Below are 13,093 nucleotides of genomic sequence, written 5' to 3' on the forward strand. Positions count from 1 at the left end.
TGTGTGTGTCCTCACCTCCCAGCCATGCTGGCTGCCTGTGCTTTCTCCCTTCATGTGCTCTCTACTTTTTTGGAGGTTACACTGCCCTGCTGCGATGTGGTATTTTACAGAGAGGAGAGCTGGTTTTGAAGGGGCCAGTTAGCTGGCTGAAGCCAGTCAAATGTACTAGCATGATGCTTTAGAGCTAATTTAGCTTTCTTTTAATACCAGAGCTCTATCAGAGCTTGCCTGGATATTTTTGCACAGTGATGCTTTCTGCTGAGTGGACTTTGCTCTGATAGATGCAAGGGGATTTCACTGAAGAAGAACAAGAAATGCTTCTCCCTGCAGGACTATGACTGTGCAAAGGAGAAGAATATGAACCAAACCTGGAAATTTAAGCATGCTTCAGCTCTGTGTTTGATATGGGTCCATCTGGCATGAGGGCAGCAGGTGCTGCCATCCCTTGGATGCCCCTGTGGGTATCAGCTCTGCAGCATGAGCCTCAGGTAAAACCACATGGTGCACCATGCCATGTGTAACACATTTGTGGTCTGAGAGCACCAGAAGCTACCTGTTGGCCTTCACTATCTCCCCCTTTGTTTCCAAGAACTTGTGGCCATCTCCACCTGCTCTGGGAAGCAGGGTATGGTCCTGTCTGCATGCCCAGGTATACCCCTTTGCCAAACTGCTTGCCCCTCACAGCAAATCCTTTGTGAACGTGGAGGGTCACTGTTCAGCTCTTCGTAGGAGTGTTGAGGGAAGGAAGACTGTCACTGGGGTGGGAGTGTGTCCACTATGTGCTAACTCGGAACACTGAGTGGGGTGTGTGTACACGTGTGAAATTCAGAGTGCTGGAAAAAGTAACCCTGTGCTGCGCCTAGTTTTCAAAGATAAAGTTTTGTGATTATATTTGGTTGAATTACAACTAAGCTCATCTGAAAAGCCTTACACCCCAGTACTGGCAGGAGAACTTCTGGGACTGAGCTGAAAACTCATCTTTGCCCCTTGGTCATCTCAGCCAAAAAAGGAGTAAGGCCTGAGGGCGGATGACAGCTCCACCTTAGAGAGTGATACCTCTTTGCTGGAACAGTAATGAAATCTCAGCTTGATGAGTTTTACACTGGACAGAAGGGGACTCCTCAGCTGCTCAGTGCTTCTAGAAGCTCTGCTTTGCCCTTCCTAAGGGGCCAGTATTATTATCTCATATCTGTTTGACTGTGTCCACCTCTTTGTGTCTAGAATAGAAGAATATTGTCTGGGAGGGAGAGCTGCAGGCAAGCTGTCTTTGCATGGCACCAACTTCCAACAGACAAATGCAGTCAGGAGACACTCCCGCTCCTCTTTGCTGGAGGGTGACACTCAATGAATTAATGATTTGGTGAGATTATGTAATATCTACCACATTATTTGATGGAGAAAGCTGAAATTTTATTCCAGTGCACAGTCCCTTTTTGTAAGGTTGTGACACTGAAATAGTTGGCTTTACACCTGTCTCCTCCCTGCTCCACAGACATAAGCTACCTTTACTTTATAAGGTGAGCAGCTCAATACCTACCTAGTAAACCTGTGATAGATTGCTCTCCGATTGTACTCATGTTTGCAGTCTTCTACATCTATTTCAGATATTAAAGAGAGCTTGTCTACTCTTTGAGCTGTACAACCTAGGCCAGTAACAGATATTACCACTACTGTAATGCTTTACTGAGAGCTGCATTTCTCTGAATTCCACTGTGGCTGTACCTTTTTATCTCTTCTTTCTTATCACAGCTAAAGTAAGGCCTTCCTTTGACTAAGGTGCATCAAAAACTGAAGGAAATGAGTCAAACACAACCTTCTGCAAACCACTTAACTCTCTTGGCAGCTTGAAATGACAGGGTTGCAACTCCTTCAGGTCTTGTGCTCAGTGCTTTGTATGTCTGCATTGACAGTTGGAAGGATCATTACAATCCTTGAAAGTGCTTTTTGTTTGTTTTTAGAAAAATCCTTTGCAACTGAAGTGACTTTGGTCTGATATATGACTTGCTACTTGCTGCCCTGCCATGATTTGCAGGGCCTTAGTGGGGTTTTCTGAGGGCTGGGTAGTGAAATGTAGAATAGATAAGATAGCTTTTTGTGTGTGTATAGATGTATTTAATCACAAAGAAGGAAGAAAAAGGTGACAGAGAAGAGAGTTTTTCATTCTTTCCAGTATGTGTCTCCCCATAGTATGCATCCTGTCTGGCACTAGAGAAGAACAGCAAAGGTGACAACTGCTTTAGGACCTTGGCCACAAAGGAAACCCAGGTTTCCACTGGGACCTTTACTCCAGGCTGTGGTTCCCAATTAGAGTCATTAGCTCAAACATCACTAGTAGTGGGTTCAACCTACAGGATATGCTTTGTGGAGGTGTCCGAGATTGCATTTGCACAGTGAGCATTATGCCAGCATTGGTTTGGCTCTGGTCTATGGGGCTGTTCCCTGATGCACTGTGCTGCACTGGGTTGGCTTCCAGGCTGGTTCTGGCTTATGCTTGTCTTTTCAACAAGCAGCATGGAGAAATTCAAATCTGTCTAAACTTGTCGGAGTAGATGGACATACCCTAAGGCTGTGACAGAGCAGGACAGTGCCCTTTCCCTGTAAGCCTTGCTCTGTAGAATAAAAAAAAAGTAAAAAATCTTTCCCACATAAAGCTTTGCTCTTCTTTCAGGTTAAGATAAAATCTGCTTTTGGAGCAGGTTAGCCATGAGGTCACGCAGCTGTAGAGCCAGTTCCTCTGCTCACTGACCTTTCCATGTCCTGTGCAAGTCTGTAAGTGAAATTACAGTGTATCCAACACTACACTAACACTAGGCTTCCCCAGAAAGTGAAGCTGGAGTAATACTTACTTCTGTAGAAAAGGCACATGGGCTGGCAAGCAGCTCTGTTAAGAGCCATATTTCTGGTTTTGGTTGCAAAGAATCCACAAAGCTCTATTTTATTGCTGTTTCATAACTGCCTTTCTTCCCCAGGGTCTCAGGAGTGCAGCTCCAGGAGGGCTGACAGGGCATCATCTGCCACGCTGGCTGCCTGCAGCAGCAGGAGCCACTAAACAAACCATGTAAGGCTCTTGATAAACTGCTTTTATTAAACTTCATGGATATATTAAAATATGGAGCTATGTATTTAAAGTTGTAGGGCGGGGTGTTGTGTGGACCAGCTGTGGTGTTGGAAGTCAGTGTGCTGAATGGATGCTCTTCAGTGGATAAAGACCTGAGGCCGATGGTGAGTGCAACTGCTCCGTGTCCTTGGGGGAACCTTCTCAGGCAGTTCTGAAGCTTATGCCTCAGTATTAAGCTGCTAAATGGGATCTCTGAGCCTGGCTGCCCAGTTCATATTCAACCATAAACCCACGTCTCCTCTCTGTTGCTTTTCTCAGTTTCTCACAGCTGAGCAAGCAGCAAAGCTGCAGTTCACAACTTGTGACTGATTTCCCTTCCCACGAAAATGCAGCCACCCCTGAAAAATTCATTTCACACACGCAACTGAAGTGTGAAGGTGGTGGAGGAGTGTTGCTTTCTTTCGATTTCACATTTGTAAGCTTCTGTTGTATTCTCAGGTGTGATTCAAGCGTATCAAGAACTCTGAATAGGCACTTGCTCATGGAGACTTTTGGTATGGAAAACTCATAGGCCAATATATTCTGAGTGGTGATGAAGGATAAATTTAAACTGAGATCACAGGGAAAAAAAGTCTGATAGGAAAACCAGGGGGAGTGTTGCTGGGATAGGGCTACCTCTACTCTCTGGAAGATAAGACAGCCAAAGCCCTGCAAGAAGTCAATTCTGCTGTCTCACACTTAAATTAAAAGCTCCAGCTCTTGTAATTTCTTTTCCTCTCTTGTTACTGGAGGGAACAGTTTTACCTGTTTAATTCACATGCCTATAAAGGTTGTGTATTTTGTCTGCTTTTTACTAAGCCTGAGAAAACCGCACCTCAGTTTAATTAACAGCATATTTTTGTTCTCTTAGCAAATTGTGGCTGCAGCAGAATCTTTCACGAAGTACTATGTGTAAAATGATGGTTTGGGTCCTGAAACAGACCCCACAGGGTCTAAATCTGAAGTCACTGCTTGTTGTGATCTGTGGTAAAGAGTGGCACTCCATGAGGAGGTGCTGCTTACTGAGTAGACATTTTCTATATTTTTATAATCTACAGAGTTAAAGGATAATTCCTTCAGTCATGTGTTTTCACTTTCTGGAAGACAGAATAGTACTGTAGCTTTGCAGACTTAAAGTGCCATGGTAGTCTTCTCTGACCACTGTAGAGGAGGGACCAAGTTTGTACAGCAGTTTCTAATCTGGACACACAGCTTCTGGCAGGACTGGCAACATCACCAATTGTCGATGCAGCACTGTGATAAGTATTGTATCCCAGAATGGTTTGGATGGGACCTCTGGGTCCATCTGGCACAACCCCTGCTCAAGCAGGAACACCCAGAGCAGGTTGCCCAGAACCATGTCCAGGTGGCTTTTGAAGATCTCCAAGTAGGAGACTCCACAACCTCTCTGGGCAACCTGTGTCAGGGCTCCCCCACTTGCACAGTGGAGAAATGCTACCTGATGTTCAAATGGAAACTCCTATGTTTCAGTTCGTGCTCACTGTCTTTTATCCTGGCACTGGACAATGCCAAAAAGAGCCTGGCTCTTTCCTCTTTGCAGCCCCCCCGCCCCCTTCAGGTATTTACAGACATTGATGAAGAACCCTCCTCAGCTTCCTCTTCTCCAAGCTGAACAGCCCCAGATCTCAGCTTTTCCTTATACAAGACATACTCAAGTCCCTTCATCATCTTTGTGTCCCTAAAGGATCAAAGGGCAACAGCAGTGATGGCTTGCTGTGGTGTTGGTATCTGCTTGTTGCTCTCAAGTCAGTATAAAAGTCACCCAACACTTTTTTTTTTTTTTCATGGCCATGGCTGGACTGCACTTGGCATTTTGCTTCCCAGTTTCACCCAGAGGAAAGCTGACAGGAAGAACAGGCACAGAAATGAAGCCTTGGTTCATTATTAAACTTGAGGTTTAAAGGCAAGGTGTGCAAATTGCTTCTCCTCTATGGTAAGCCTATGGGGGCCAGCTCCTTCTAAATGGAGAACAGTGCTGTTCTGGGTGGGTGGCCAGCTTCAGCTCAGAAGTGATGAATGAGGTGCTGAGCAACCTGTTTGCTCCTTTTACATGGAGGAGAATGTATCACTCCAAAAGACATCAGACAAAGGGCATATCTTCAGCAGGATTTGCTCAAACAGCTTATTGCCCTCTGTTGTGGTTTTCTGAGAAAAATTCTTGTTACTTTTTCTCTCTGAAGGCATAGAAAAGCCAAGTCACTGCATCCTGTTGGCTGAGGGCTGTCAGTGGTGCCTTGTGCTGTCCTTTAAGTACTCCTCTCTGTGGAGCTGGCAAGCTACCAACACGTCTCCAGCTTGCAGCCAATGCTCTCTGGAAGGGAGTCTCTTTCCGTGCTGATGTTGCCTTGCTTTCCCAGTCCTGCTTATGCCAGTCTTGCACATGAATGGTGTCTGCATGGAGAGCAAAGGCTTTGACTCCTCTGCTTTTAATTGATGTGGTAGTGTGATAATATCGGTGGGCTGGTGATGGTACCTGCTGCTTAAGGCATGGACACAGACCAGATCATAATATCATAGAATGTTCTGAGCTGGAAGGGACCCACAAAGGATTATTGAGTCCAACTCCTGGCTCTACCCAGGACCACCCAAAATCGGACCATGTGTCTGAGAGTGTTGTTGAAGTGCTTCTTGAACTCTGGCAGGCTCAGTGCTGTGACCACTGCCCTGGGGAGCCTGTCCCAGTGCCCAGCCACCCTCTGGGTGCAGAACCTTTCCCTAAACCCCAGGCTGAATCTCCCCTGTCATAGCTTCATAACATTCTCTTGGGTCCAGTCACTGTCACCAGAGAGACGAGATCAGATTTTGGTCCCCATTCTCACCTGCTTACATCTGAAACGTATAGGAGGCTCCATCTTGCAAATGAGCAAACGTGTGTACCAAATGCCATCATGCCAGTAGCAAAGAAATGCAGAATAATGTGTGTATACCCTTCAATAGGACTATTTAATCTGCCACGGGTTAAAGCATTGTGCTGAACACAGACAGTAAAAAAACACTAATGTATAAGTGGATGCTGAGTAACACACATTCAACTGCTTTGTGGAACGCCTGCTGTTTCTTAAGTTTGTTAAGTCACTGTCACTTACGAATTCTTATTACCATGTACAATTTTTAAGTTAAATTGGACAAGTTTGTACTTGAGAATCTAAACTCATTCAGGGCTGCTGCTCTTGGCTTTGTATTGTTAAGCAGAGACAGAATCCTTTTGGTAATGTATTTGCTCTAACTCTTCCCTCTGCTATTGATTTTAATGCTTTACCGTTAATTGCTCGTCTCTGGTTCTGCATGCTTTGTGGTTGCAGTAGGACCCTGGAACCACTTAAAAGGAGCAGACCGATATTAAGGGTGCAGATTTACTAAATGATAAAATAATGACAGATTTCAGAGCAGATCAAACAAACACCACGGCACCTCCTGTTACCAACATCAGAGTGTTTTTTTCCAGGCAAAGCACACAAGTCAGCAGCTCTGCAACAGAGGTGATGTACATCACCTTAACTTGACCTCAGGTGCTGGGGGACTGGAGCTGGGCTGTCTGCTCTGTCTCTGAGCGCTATCATGAACAGAGACAAATTAAAAGGGGGAATAATATACGTCTTTCATAGCAAGAGCCCTTGGAGACAGTTGCTGTTACTTGATGACTTTAAGAATTGCCTGGACACCTCTTTAAGCACAGTCTAGACAGGAGGAGAAACAAAATGGGATTTGGAGGACTGATATAGGAGTGTATAGTTTTGTGACTGGGTGGTCTCAGCTTGCTGGGAGAAAAGTTGCGTGTGATGATCAAGGGATTGTCTTGTCCTGCCTTTACATTTTCTATTATTTCTGTCTGCAGCTTTCCCCCCTTCTCCTCTTTTTGTGTGTTTGTTTCTTGGGAGGGAAGTCAGATGGATTATATTACTCTATGCCTCCAGCTAACTCTTAATTGCTGTAATTGCTACTGAAGTGCCAAGCAGGGAAAGCTGGAAAATGATTGAAAGAAAGGAGAGGAAAAACAAAACAAAACAAAACAAACCAAACAAACAACAACAACAAAAACACCACTTTTCTGAGGCTGGGGTGTCTTGTGTGGAGAACATGCTGGATAAAACAAATGGTATAACAATGTAGCTTGAGTGTGTTATTACTAGTGGTACTGTTATTGTCTTTTGACTTACAAGACGTGCTCATGTGGGGCCTTTTCCCTTTAGATGGCTGACAGATATTGCACCTATATGAGTGAAACACTGAGACCAAGAAAGCCAGATCCACTACTGAAGCAGCCTTCATGCACTACAAGAAAGAGGCATCCTCAGAGTACTTTTTCCTGGTTGTGACAATGGAACGATTTCCATGGCTGTAGTGTCATCTTTGCTTGCAGGAAGTGGATTGGTGACTTCATTCCTGACCCAACACACTTACTAAAACTTGCTTTTCAACATTTCTTTAGACAATAGTGTATTCTTGGAATATTGCAGCAGCTGGAGTTACATTTCTAAGACTAGGTTTGTTTATACTTTTATCTGGAAAGAAGAAAAACCATGATTGCTTCCAAAGTATGTGTTTGACTTCTCTGAGAATAAAGTTTTAATATTGCCTTGCCTTTGAAACTGAAACTAGTAGAGGTAGTGGAACAAATATTGTGGTGGAAAAGAAGGGAGAAGAGAATTAGCAAATGCTGTTAGCACAATATTTACAAAGTTACTAGGGACTTGAACTGAAGAAAATCACACTTAGAGTTAACCAGATTTAGATATTAATCAGGAATGTGTCTTGTTGGTGAAAGGATAATAGGTCAAAATTATAATATATATATATATATTTTTAATATTTAAGACAATTATTTTTTTCCCCTGCACTTCACCTTGCTCTTTTAAATATGATTATGTATAGGTTTCAGTATAGGTTTCTAGCTAAAGAATGCAAGAGGTGGGATAATAGTCTTACAGTTGCACATAGGTGACTATTTAAGATCTTTCAGAATCGAAAAAGAAAATAAATGAATATTTTTAAAGGAGAGGAATGACTGTAAGTTGTGGGCATTTGAAGAATCCACAGGTGGTAATTTATTTCATTATACTGTTGGCTGCATATATAAAGAGAAAGGGAAAAAAATCTGGATGTAATGATATCTCTGTGCAGCCACCATAAGGATAGAGACTACAAGTATTATTAGTAATTTGCTCCCAGACATGTGGTGAGTAAATTAAGCCTTAGCTCATCCTTATAATCTTCAGGCTGTTGTCATTCTATGGCTACTGCAATTTGGGGTGAATGCTGGAATATGATGTTACTTCAATCTATTAATTTTCTGTTTAAATAATTTGGCTTTGACGCACCTCTGCGGAAGCTTATGAGTAGACTGGCCAATGTTTGTTAAATATATAAGAAACCAAGATAAAAAACTGCACTGTACTTTTTAATGTCCTGTTTGTGTGGTTGAATCAGGGCAGGCAGATGACAGGGAGGGAAAACTGTTTACTCATACTAGAGAAAGTGAAACTGCAAGGTTTCGTTTAGTACACAGACCATTTTATGTTAACAGAATCAGATGGCCATGGTATAATCAGCTGTTGTTCCCCATGTAATACTTCTGCAAGAATCAAACACTTGAGCTTCAAGTTCCCTGAAAGTTGATGTTTCTAGGACATAATTTCATATTTCACTAGGACTCAGATTTTATTTTATTTATTTATTTATTTTTCTTATCTCAGAGTGACAAAAGCTCTGATTTTAGAAGAATGTACTTTTAAAAATCTGGCTTTTAACCAAGGTACCCAGATAAGACTATAATTGTTGCAAGGGAAACAATAGTGTGCTCTGGAGGTTTGTCTGAATTATAGAGGTGGCTAGGAATGAGAATATTGCACCTTGGGAGCTGCAAGACACAGGATAAAGCTATAACAAGGTGCTGAAGTTTCTAATTACTCTGTCTGAGTGAACTAAACGATTTGATTAGTATATAGGAGGCAGCATAGCTGTGGAGTCCACCTGATGACTACTGATTTTTAGTAAGCCCAAAATAATGAATTGTCTTCAGGAAAACATTATCATAAATTTATTTCCTGCAAAGAATTAAGGAATTAAGATACTGTGACCCCAGGGCTCTCATTTTAACTTGTTTTAACTCCCTCAAGCCAGATTCCCTTCTGAATCTTGCTGTTTACGGCACTGATTTATTTATTTATTTATTTGTTTATTTATTAAGTTCCTTTGCAGTCATTATCAAGAATACTCAATATTTTCTTCAACACTCCTCAATTAGCCTTTATGACGTTAGTTGTACCTGTGGAGCTGCGGCTTCACTACTGCAGATGGAAAGAAGTACGGTCATATCTTGTGAAGAGTAAAGTGGTTAACTGCAAGAGCCCAGTTTTGTTTCTGTGTTGGTTCAGCCCCATCCCAAGGGGCTGCCAGGGGAACGGAGGAGGAGGAAGAGGGTGGTGGCTCTAACTCTGTAGTCTCTTGGGACTGCTGTAGTGTGGATGTATGAGAAGAACTGTGTCTTCTGAAAGTAGCTAAAACGTTGTCCCTAAAGTCTGTTTTCTGGTAGAAATATTGCCATGGTCTTCTGCAGGAGCTTGGGGAAGACTCTGAAGCTCCCCAGATCAGTTCTCAACTGAAAAAAAAATGAAGTGTTAAGACATTTACTCTAAAATAAAAATAGAAATAAAGTCCAAAGAAGGATTCTGATTTTTTTCAGGAACAAAATCCATGGCCATTTGGAGGTGAGAGCAATGGTTATGGGGAAATCTCTTTAGAAAGATGAAATATCTTAAGAATATTCAGGAATTACTGATGAGATGGGGAACATATTTCTTCATTCAAACACCAAGAGGAAAAGAAAACAGGTAATCTGTTTTCTGTGCTTGCTGAAGGTAGAGCAAGAAGTAATGGGCTTAATTGGCAACAGGGACTCATGTACTGGGCTGGAGATGCAGTAGGACAAAATACCTGGGGATGTGGTGGAGGTTTTCAGGAACTGGTTGGACAAGCACCTGCCAGGAGTGTCATCAGCGTCTTGCCTTGGGCAAGCAGAGAAACAAGATGACATTTTGGGATCCCTCCAAGCCTATCATTTTGTCATCCTCGGATGGGTGAATGCAGGATAGGAGGGAACGCTGCAGGTCGTGGTGATGGGAAGTGCACAAGCAACTCAGAACCAGCTCTTTCTCTCCGTTGGGGCTGGGAGATCCATCACCCTGTGCAGGATCTGTGTGTCCCATCCTGCAGCTACAGATTCCCTCAGAGGCTTTCTTAAAGTTTGTGGAACCCCCCTGAACCCCCTGCAATGGGAGAAATACAGCACAAGGAACATCCTCCACACAACTAGCTAGCAAGGTGGTCTCGGAGACTCTAAGAGTGGAAATCCTGCACTTATGGGATGTCCAGCAGCAGTGGGGTGGGAGAGGGGGTATAGGAGGAAGAAGCACCTTATTATGCCCTATTCGCTGCTGTTTTGAACACTTCTGGTAAACAAGATTGGCAAAAAGCTGCACTGGTGAATAGGTGCTCAGTGGGGATGGGTCTGGCAAAATGTATGTGCTCCTTAGCTCTCTGCAGAGCTTTAGTTTCAACTCCTCCGTGTTTGTGCATGTGGTTTTCCCTATGAAGGTAATGGGAAGGAATGACCTTTTCAAAATATTTATATTTTCAGGCAAATAAACTGAAGTTATTTGTGTACAAAAAATGCAGCTTGCTGATCCATGTGTGTTTTAAGATTCTGCAATTTGCTATTGCTTGGCTTTCATGGCTTATTATGTCAAAGACTGAATCCAAGAAAACAACTCATAGCCACCCTTACAATAGAAAACTGCTCCTCTGAGCTATTCAGAGGCTGATAGTTAGATACATTTATGCAACATAAATAATTCACTCAAACAATCCCCATGAAAGACACTGACTACGATGTCATTTTTCACAGCTGTCTTGATGCACCTGTTTTAGTTTGTAAACCACTAGCTAACCTGAAAATTACTTTTTGGCTGATATTTATGATATCAAGGAAGTCTGTGTAGTGTTGCTTGATCTGTGGCTGCTGTCTATACTCATCCAGCTCCTGCTGAGTGTAATAGCAGTGTACAGACTTCCTATAAATACTGAAAGTTTTAATTCCTGTAAGCCTATTTTTTTTTCTGTTCTCCTTTCTTCAGATTGTCACACACACACATGCAAAACAAAACAAAACAAAACAAAACAAAACAAAACAAAACAAAACATCAAAAAACCCCACAACTAAAACCAGTAGATTATAATTTCTGAGGAGACTTCCTGTCAACTTGGCCATCCAGAAAGGTGTTATCATATCTGGCTTTTAACATTGCTCTCTCTTTTACTTGGTTTCCTAGGTAGCAAGTTGATATGGTGTGACTTCTTGAAAGAGCCAAAGCCTGTAAAAACTTATCTCATCCCTTGGTGAATAGAGTTTTACCTTCCCTCCTGCTCCTCCCAAGGACTCTAGAAGTCTGTGTGTTTTGGTGTGAAATTACATACTAACTAATATAAATTTTTGTATTTAAGGAGGATTAGTAGTTGACATGCTTACTTTTGATACAAACAAGCAAAACATAAGCCACAGCTACAGGTAAATGTTGGTTTATTTTCTTGCAGTGGATTTGTATATTCACCAAATCTGGGTGGGCATAGGGGACTTTTGTGGTCTGCAGAAGGAAATGTATGACAATGCTACTCTGGACTCTCTTCATTGCCATCAGGGTGTTACTAACAAGTACAGTCAATAGTGAAGGTCTCTCTTGGTTATTTTGGTTGTTTGTAGAGGTAAGACAGTTTCTTAAGGCTGAGATGCATCATGTAAGAACAGGGGCTGGTTGGTCCTACTCCCTGAAGGTAAAACTTTACATTTCCAGAGCTATCTAATGAGAACCAGTTTAAACAGAATTTTCACAATAGGTGATAATTAACTGCACTGGAAAACTAAGTTATGAGAAAGGTCTGAGCAGCAGGAGGTGCCGAAAGAGTTTCTCCTTGGTACTGTTCTGCCACTGGGTGATCCTCATGGTCCTGTGCTCACAGCTGATGCACAGGGCCATTTCTTTGCATACTTATCAATTTTACATTTTCAGCCAGGCCTCTGCCCATTGGGATGGCCTGATTATGGTTTTGAACCTTTGAAATTTCTTTCTGGCTTTCTTTACTTTCCCCTGTCTCCCTTGGCAGTGCGCAGATGCATACAACTGTTGTTCAGCCCTTTCTAAAAACCTCAAATTTGAGCTAGTTTTCAGAAAAGGACCTAAATCTTGTTGTTGTTGTTGTTGTTGTTCTCAGGAACCATTTCTTACTCAAGTCTCAAGTGGTCCGTGCTTTGGGCAGTAGATCCTTATTTTTTTTTTCAGCTATCCTATTGCACAAAGGAATTTAATTATTTAATTTATCCACCACTAAGTGGATTGAGGAAGGGTGGCTAGAAGGCCCCGTAGCTTTAGCAAGACCCTTTGGTTCTATGGGTGAAAGAGGGCTTGCAAATACTTACCTTCTATCACAGTATAAGTATAAAAAAATTCACCAACTAATCTTGGTAAAAGGCTAGATTAGTTCCCTTGATATATTTTCTCTGTTATATCAAATATTTATTTATTATTCATTTTCAAGTAAATGAAGATGTTCCATGTACAAAAGATTATTAGTTTTTCTTGAAGGAGAAGTCCTGAATATGGTACAGAAACATGTTTCCCCTCCTAAATTTTGCTAATACTGCATGCAGAATTCAAGAAGGGAATGTACATTTGGTTTAGATTTGGATAAAGTTTGCTGAATATACACATAGCAAAACGCAAACCAAGCCCTATGCCAAAATCTAGTGCAGTTTTAAAATAGAATTGTTTGATGTTTGATGCTGATGGCATTAATTTTTTAGCTGTAATTGTAAATGTATGGGCTTTTTCCAGTGAGGTTTCCCCTGGCTTTGTTAAAACAGCATTGGTTATTTGTCTTCTCTAAGTGATAGTACTTTTCTTGACCACCAAGTAGTAGACATTA

Source organism: Anser cygnoides, chromosome Z (genome assembly GCF_040182565.1).
Source record: "Anser cygnoides isolate HZ-2024a breed goose chromosome Z, Taihu_goose_T2T_genome, whole genome shotgun sequence".
Classification (NCBI taxonomy): domain Eukaryota; kingdom Metazoa; phylum Chordata; class Aves; order Anseriformes; family Anatidae; genus Anser; species Anser cygnoides.